Source organism: Callithrix jacchus, chromosome 15 (assembly GCF_049354715.1).
Source record: "Callithrix jacchus isolate 240 chromosome 15, calJac240_pri, whole genome shotgun sequence".
Classification (NCBI taxonomy): domain Eukaryota; kingdom Metazoa; phylum Chordata; class Mammalia; order Primates; family Cebidae; genus Callithrix; species Callithrix jacchus.
The window spans coordinates 81,399,426-81,407,656 of NC_133516.1; the positions used below are offsets into that span (position 1 = coordinate 81,399,426).

Here is an 8,231-nt window from a genome sequence, read left to right on the forward strand (position 1 = left end):
ACTTAAAATTTCCAGTTGATTCCCTTCACAAGGAAATAAACTCTGAAGTCCTTCTCTTGGCCCATGAAGACATGCATGAGCTCTCCCCTCCTTGCCCTTCTACCTGACCTCCCACCCTTGTGCACTTTGCTCTGGTCTTGTCACTTATGCCAGTGCAGGGCCTGTGTATCTGCTCTTTCTACCAGGAGATTTCTCATCTTGATCTGTATTTGCATTGTGGAATCCTTCTTGCCAATTAGTTTTCTGCCTACATGTTACCTCCACAGAGAGTCCTTACCTGACACCCCCAATATAAAGTAAGTCAATAAGCACTCCCATGAATTAGCTGAGTGATTTTCAATAAGCTAATCTCCCTAGAGCTAATTTACTAATTCAAAAACAGGGCTTATAGGCTGGACATGGTGGCTCATACCTGTAATCCCAGCACTTTGGGAAGCTGAAGCAGGTGGATCACTTGAGGTCTTGAGTTTGAGACCAGGCTGGCCAATGTGAAGAAACCCCATCTCTACTAAAAGTACAAAAAAGTAGCAAGGTTTGGTGGTGAGCACCTGTAATCCCAGCTACTTGTGTGGCTGAGGAAAGAGAATCGCTTGAACCTGGGAAGCGGAGGTTGCAGTGAGCCAAGATTGAACCATTGTACTCCAGCCTGGGCAACAGAGTGAAACTCCATCCAAACAACAACAACAAATCTAAAATAGGGCCTATAGTAATAATCCATAGGGTTGCATGAGCATCAGATGAGATGAAATAGGAAGTGTGTAATAGATGAGTCACTCTGTGAGGAAAGTCATTCTCACGGTCACCTCCCTCCTCCAGGCCTTCATCTAGCCCATGTGTAACCTTTCCATTTTCCATCACCCTCATTCCAATGTATCTTATATTCCACTGTCAGTTTGATGATATTCAAGTTCTATTTTTTAAAAAATTATTTCCTCTTTGAGAATGTAAACCTTCACACTTGCCTCCGATTTTGGACCCCTTTAATCACCACAAACCATTCCTTAAGCACTTAGGAATTCAAGTAGTACTGCTTCAGTACTGAAACTTTTTAGATGCCATAAAGACAACTTGAAGGCATCTTTGTTTTCTAGGTCAAAATCTGTAATTTTTATTGCTCATCTGTATTATTCTCTTTAAGAAAAAAGGTAAGCATGGCTGTTGAGACTTGGCTTCTCTCTTGCTATTGGCTGTGGGAGTCGGCAGAACCTGGCAAAGTTGCCAAGAATGGTGAGGGAGGTTCCAGTGATGGGCACAAGTGTTGTTGCCAGCAAGGTGTGTGCAGGCAGTGGAAGGAGGTCTCACTGGAATATCAACACAGGATGGTAATACCTCTTAAGGACCCACCGAATGGGCTCCCAGGGACTGAAGAGTGAGTAGAGCCAACACTGCCCCCAGCACTCAGTCAACAAACATTGAATAGGATTGAATTGAATTAAACTGAACCTGGAAAAGGGCAGCATTTTAAAAGCCAGGAGAATAATTTGAAACAAATTTAGGGAGAAAATAGAGTGATGTCAGATGTATGCTAATTGGGGCTGCTTTTTTTAAGGTGAAAAAGAAATCATTTCAATTTAGGTTAATGTAGGCCTCGCTGAAGAAAAGACCTGAGTGGGCTGGGTTTATAGCATACTCTGAGCGCTGGCCAGATTGTTTGCAGGGAATTAAAGTACTTATTCTTTTGAACACTTGGCAGTCATAGAATCCGAAATCTGGATCAGGCAGATAACAGGAAATCTGCTATTCCATAGCTTCTCAAACTTCAACATGCAAAGGAACCACCTGGGCAACCTTTTTAAAATGCAGATTCTGATCCAGTGGGACTCGGGTGAGGCCTGAGACTCTTCCCTTGTAACAAGCTCCAGATGAAGCTGATGGTCTAAGGACCTCACTTTGAAAGGAAAGGCTGTTTTAACCTCCTTGTTTCCTCGAGGAGAAACTGAGGCTCTGAGAAGTGAAATGTCTTGCCTATGCTCCCAGAGTCTCTAGCTCTAGTTACTTCCCTTTTTCTTTTCTATTGCACTTTGACGTTTTATTAAGAAAGTCAGTAGAAATCACAGCACCCCACAAAGCTACCTGCGTGTTGATGGCCAAGGCATGTTGGCAGCTTAGATGGTACCAAGGGCAGAGTAGGACAAAGCCTGGAAGAAGGAGGAGGAGGTGGTGACCAAGTGTTGCTGGACAACAAAGTCATGCTAACACATATAGCAGGTGTATTTAAATCACTGACTCAAGCAAAAGAGAATGGGATTAACAGATAATAGTTTTAACATTTTTTCCATAATTTTAAAGTTAGTAGGCAAACGGAGTTGATGTCAGGGAGATATTTTTAGGCAAGGGGCCCTCTCAGTACCCCTCACATGATGTCAGTGACTAAAGTATTCAGCCTCGTCATGTGGCTAGCCCTGGCAATAATGATTTATTTCTGAGCTTTAACTTCAGTGAAAGTGACAAGGTTAAAAGTTAAAAGTCAAAGATATTTTTAACTCTTAACTTATTAACCAGCCAATTAATTAGTTATTTAATTATGCATCGTTGAACTGTTTCCCTGCTATGGAAAAATTTATTGTAGGGAAAGAAAATGTATAAAGTTACTTATAACGTAATCCATTTGTCTTCCTGAAATTTTAACACAACCAATCTGCTGAGGATAATTCCCACATTAGACCCATTGGTGGGTCCTTAGGAGGTATTATCACCCTCTGTTGATATTCTGGTCAGACCTCCTTCCACTGCCTGTACATGCCTCACTGGTGACAACACTTGTACCCATAATCCTTCGCTTCCAGGCTGCGATTCCAGTACCTTCACTGTAACCTGAAAGCATAACTACTCTCTCCCAGATCCATTCCACTTCACAATCGGAAATTCTCCACCTATACTAGAAATCTCTCTACCTTTATACTTATTAGTTATTTATTTAGCTAGTTAATTCTCATATCTGGTGCTTCCATACTAGTACTATTGTACTAAATTACTGTTGTATTGGCCAAGAAAGTACTAAAGTAACTGGATTATCTAGGGGTAGCTGTGAGTCAACCTGTCTGCTTGGTTACTTGTAAGCCAACACACCCTAGTTTCACCAGGACAGCACCCCGGAATATACCTTGGAGACCTTGGTGCTTGGAAGCTCTGGAAAAATTAAATGAAGTTAGGTGATTATACACAGTGAATTTGCTTGTGCCCAGAAAACAGGCATAATTATAACCCCGACACACACCTATAGTGGAGACATGGGGTACATATAGAGGGTACAGAGACAGACAGGAAGGAAGCAGGAGTTCAGGTTTCTGAATAGTTGCTTTAGGTCTCCTTTTACTTGGCATCAGTGGCATTAGCCTGTACACTTCAAAGGTCAGAGTGTACAGAATCCCTTTTGCTGCATAGGCCACTTCCCAGGATGTCCTGAGCTGAACTTTGAACCAGTGAAAAACAAGAAAATAAACACTGCTCCCTTACCCTGCCAACTTTTAGTGCATGCAACACTATACAGCTATTCTAGAAGCAAGAAATTATCTGTCTATAATTATAACTTTTAATACCTCGAGTATCATTAGTCATTTTACTTTTGTCCCTCTGAATATGCAAAATTGTTGAAGCTTGTAACAATCTTTGGTTTTGGTGCACAAGCCTATGCAAGTTTTTCAATTTTAAAAATATTTCACTTATATTCCATGGATGCACTTTGGACTCAAGAGAGCTGGGGAGAAGAGGGCCACACTTAGAGAATATCGTTGGAGAAAACATGGTTTTAAACTCTGCAGACAGAGTTTCAATAGTACATACAGAAAATACAATTGTGTTTATTTACCGATAGTGTGACACAGCAGATGAATTTAAGCTGCATGAGAATGACTTGCAATTAAACACACCAAGTGTTGGCTGAAGAAAAAGTCACAGAATTTAGACTTTAGAAAATAGAAATTCTGGGCTGGGCACAGTGGCTCACGCATGTAATCCCAGCACTTTGGGAGGCTGAGGTGGGTGGGTCACTCGAGGCCAGGAGTTTGAGAGCAGCCTGGCCATCAAGGTGAAACCCCGTCTCTACTAAAAAAATCCCAAAATTGGCCAGGTGTGGTGGCAGGTGCCTGTAGTCTCAGCTACTCAGGAGGCTGTGGCAGGAGAATCACTTGAACTTGGGAGGCAGGAACTACAGTGAGCTGAGATGGTGCGGCTGCACTCCAGCTTGGTTGACAGAGCAAGACTCTGTCTCAAAAAAGAAAGAAAAGAAAATAGAGCTGAGCATGGTGGCTCACACTTGTAATCCCAGCACTTTAGGAGGCTGAGCCGAGTGGATCACAAAGTTACGAGTTTGAGACCAGCCTGGCCAATATAATGAAACCCCATCTCTACAAAAAATATTAGCCAGCTACTAAGGAGGCTGAGGCAGGAGAATCGCTTGAACCCGGGAGGTGGGGGTTGCAGTGAGCCTAGATCATGCCATTGCACTCCAGCCTGGGTGACAGAGCGAGACTCTCTCAAATTTAAAAAAAAAAAAAAGAAGAAGAAAAGCAAAGAAAAAAAAGAAAGAAAATAGAAATTCTGGGTTCTAGGCCTTCTGCTTGTTTCCTCACCACCTCCTCCATCCCCCTCCCCCGCCCACTCCCCCCCTCCACCCACACCCATCACCATGTTGTAACTTTTCAGATATCATGTAACTATTCTGGTTGATTATAGAAGAAAGAACCTAAGCTATCAGAAAGCAAGTACTCTACCTGCTCTAAAATTTTACATTGGAAGCAAAAACTTAGGCATGGCTGGATCTCATTCTCAGTGCCAGCTTTTCCCCCAATTCATTACATAATTAATTTGCTTAACAATCCCCTTCCTCAGGACACGAAAGTGATATGCAGCTCAGCTTCGTCTGCATATTCACCTCTGAAGGTCCTCGTCATGGTGCACCTGCTCCTGTTTGAATGCTTACCTTAATGGAATGGGCTGAGTCAGCATTTGCTTGCACCTGAACCCTTGATTGCACGTAAGCAGATTGCCGGGAGGTGGCCGGGGTGCATCAGCTGCAATAGAGGACAGAGTTCTGTTGGGGAGGCAGGGAAAGGAGAGAAAACTTCAACAGAAATAGTCCAAGTCTTGCGAAGTTAAAAATAAAACTATATCACAAGGGGCAATGTGACCAGGCTCAGCTTACGACTTTTTCCTTCCCCTGTATTTACCAACACTCAGTCTCTACTGGAGTGGCATTTCGCAGGGTAAACTGAATGGGAAGTAAAGTTTTATACCAATAGGTTTTCTATCCCTTGAGGAAAGAGGAAAATCTTTTTAAGAAGGATCATTTTCAAGGCTAGAGCCGCCTCTCAGATTCCTGCATGTGCAGCTGGCTGGCCCAGCTGTGCTGGAGGAGGCTGGCAGAGCATTCAGGACCGGCTGCTGCTCTAATTATAACCATGCTCCTCACCTAAACCCATCACTGGCTGAAGCAGCCACTTGTGCAAGTGACATGCTTTCCTGCTTCAGTTTCTCCTATCTCGTGTCATGACAAGTAAGTGTCTGTCCTCCCCTGGCCCTTGTCTTTCCTAGGTGGCTGGGAAAGGGAAAGTTTGTAATTCAGAAACCAGGTGTAGAGCTAATCCAGTGTGAGAGAATTAGAGGTTGTAGGAGGCTTTAGCTATCATTTCGTCCAACTCCCTCTTTTTACAGAGGAGGAGACAGAGATTCAGAAGAGGGAAACTCCTCATCCAATATCACACATCTCATTAGTGGAAGAGAACATCTCGTTAGTGGAAGAGCCAGAGGAAAGCCACAGAGAGCTCGTTTAACTCCCAATCTGATGTTCCTTATCATCTCGATAAACTCATTCAGCTATCTTGTGAGGAAAGAAACTATAGAATTGTGACTTTGGTGTTTTCTAGGTATGTGATTTTGACCAATTTACTTAACCATATTCTATTTCAGTTTTCCCCACTGTGAAATGGTGATGATACTTAGTGTAACCACATGTAACTCTGTCAATACACATAAGGCACATGAATGATATGTACCATATACAAGGTGCTCAACAATGCCCACTGTTATTTGAATGTATTTTGACTCAGAGCAGATGTGCTAAATTCAGCTGTGATTAACAGCCATCGAATTAACCTTTCCCCTGGATTCTTCCATACATATTTCTCCATGGAGGTAAACTTATTTGGAATGAGCAAATAGCAGTTGAAAATTGTAAAAACTTTCTACATTGATTTTGTATCTTGAAACTTTGCTGAACTGGTTTATTAGTTGTAATAGTTTTCTTGTGGATTCCTTAGGATTTTCAAGGTCATGCCATCTGTTAACAGAAATATTTTAACTTCTTTCTTTTCAATTTAAATGCCTTTTACTTTCTTTTCTTGCCATTTTCCCTGGCCGAGAACTTCCAGCATTATGTTCTCACCGTGTTTGGTGAGTGTGAGAGTGGCCACACTTCACTTGTTCCGATTTTAGTGGGGAAGCATTCAGTCTTCCACTGATAAGTATGATGTTGCCTGTGGATTTTTGTAGATGGCTTTTATCAAGTTGAAGGACAGGAGTTTGATAGTTTGTTCTAGTTTGTTGAGTGAATCAAGAAAGAATGTGAGTCTTCAGCAAATGCTTTTTCTGTGCCCAGCAAGATGATCATGTGGTTTGTCCTTTATTCTATTAATATCTTGTATTACATTGATGAATTTTTTTATGTTGAAACAATCTTCCATTCCTACTTGGTCTGGTATATGTCCTTTTTAAATGTTGCTAAATTTAGTTTGTTAGTATTTTATTGAGGTTGTTGTGCCAACATCGAAACCAGGTTTGAGGGTGGCACTCTCACACATCCGTGTGAATGCCCAATCATCACGCTCATGAACTACAAAAGGATCTTATTGAGGATTTTTGCATCTATATTCAGAGGAGATGTTACAGGTTGAGCATCCCCAATCTGAAAATCTGAATTCCAAAATGGTTTAAAATCCAAAACTCTTTGTGCCTAACGTGACATCATAAGAGGAGAGTTTCACACTTGGCCTCATGTGATGAGTCATAGTCAAAATGTAGTCAAAACTTTATTTCATGCAGAGTTATTTAAAATATTGTACAATTACCTTCAGGCTATGTATATAAGGTATATATGAAACATAAATGAGTCATTTAGACTGGTGTCCCATCCCCGAGATACCTCATTATGTGTGTGCAAATATTCCAAATGCAAAGAACTCCAAATCTAAAACACTTCTGGTTCCAAGCATTTCCAATAAGGGATACTCACTATATTCCATAGTTCCCTTATGGTGTCTTTGTTCAGCTTTGGTATCCAGGTAATATCAATCTCATAAAACGAGTTCCCTCCTCTTTTGTTTTTTGGAAAAGTTGTGAGGGATTGGTGTTAATTCTTCTTTAAACATTTTGGTAGAGTTTAGCAGTGAAGCCATCTGGAACTGGGCTTTCCTTTGTGGGAAGTTTTTGATTGTTAACTCAATCTCTGTGTTTATTATAACTGTCTTAGGGACTGTTTTTGTGTTGTTATAACAGAATACCTGAAACTGGGTAATTTATGAAGAAGAGAAATTTATTTCTTATAGTTCTGAAGGCTGGGAAGTTTTCCAGCCTCAGATGGAAGATGGAGGGGTGACATCTGGCCAGGGTCTTCATGTTTCATCCTCCCATGGCAGAATGAAGAGGAGGAGAGGAGAGAGAGAGAGAGAGAGAGAGAGAGAGAGAGAGAGAGAGAGAGAGGTGGGGGTGGGTGGTGGGGGAGAGAGAGATTTGGAGAAGAGGGCTGAACCCATCCTTTTATCAGAAACCCACTTCTGAGACAACTAATCCACTCCTATTAATTTAATGGCATCAATTCATTCCATGGGGGCTCTGCCCATTACCTCTTAAAGGTCTCATCTCTCAATGTTTGCTTTGGGGATTAAGTTTCCAATGCATGAGCTGTGTGGGACACATTCATACCATGGCAAACTCTATTCATAAGATTCATTTCTTGTGGAGTCAGATTTGGTATTCTGTGTCTTCCTAGGAATTTGTCCATTTCATTTAAATTATCTATTTGTTGGCATTCAATTGTTCATAGTATTTCTTTTGAATAAGTTTTATTTCTACAAGGTTTATAGTAAAACCTTGACTTTTGTTTCTGATTCTAGTAATTTGAGTCTTTTGGGAGCTATGTCAATCTAGCTAAACCTTTGCCATGCTGTTATCTTTTCAAAGAACCAGCTTTTGATTTCATAATTTTTTTTTCTCTATTGCTTTTTTATTCTCTATTT

At 41.2% G+C, this 8,231-nt stretch overlaps 1 protein-coding gene and 1 non-coding gene across 6 annotated transcripts in view; both read right to left on the reverse strand.

Moving 5' to 3' along the window:
* The window catches only part of FBXO40 (F-box protein 40), a 41,314-nt gene extending 35,947 nt beyond the window's left edge, over positions 1-5,367 (reverse strand). For 4 of the 5 annotated variants that reach the window (XM_035274076.3, XM_002758756.7, XM_008982364.5 and 1 more), the window contains exon 1: positions 4,922-5,045. The gene's annotated coding sequence lies outside the window, so the exon portion shown is untranslated. Of the gene's footprint in view, positions 1-4,921; positions 5,046-5,143 lie in introns of those variants that run through there. The other variant, XM_078352058.1, reaches the window with a different exon arrangement.
* A 1,370-nt stretch (positions 5,368-6,737) lies between these two features.
* Positions 6,738-6,841, reverse strand: LOC118148212 (small nucleolar RNA U13). The gene has a single exon (XR_004734988.1). It is a non-coding gene; the product is annotated as a small nucleolar RNA U13 (small nucleolar RNA).
* Between the last annotated feature and the right edge of the window lie 1,390 nt (positions 6,842-8,231).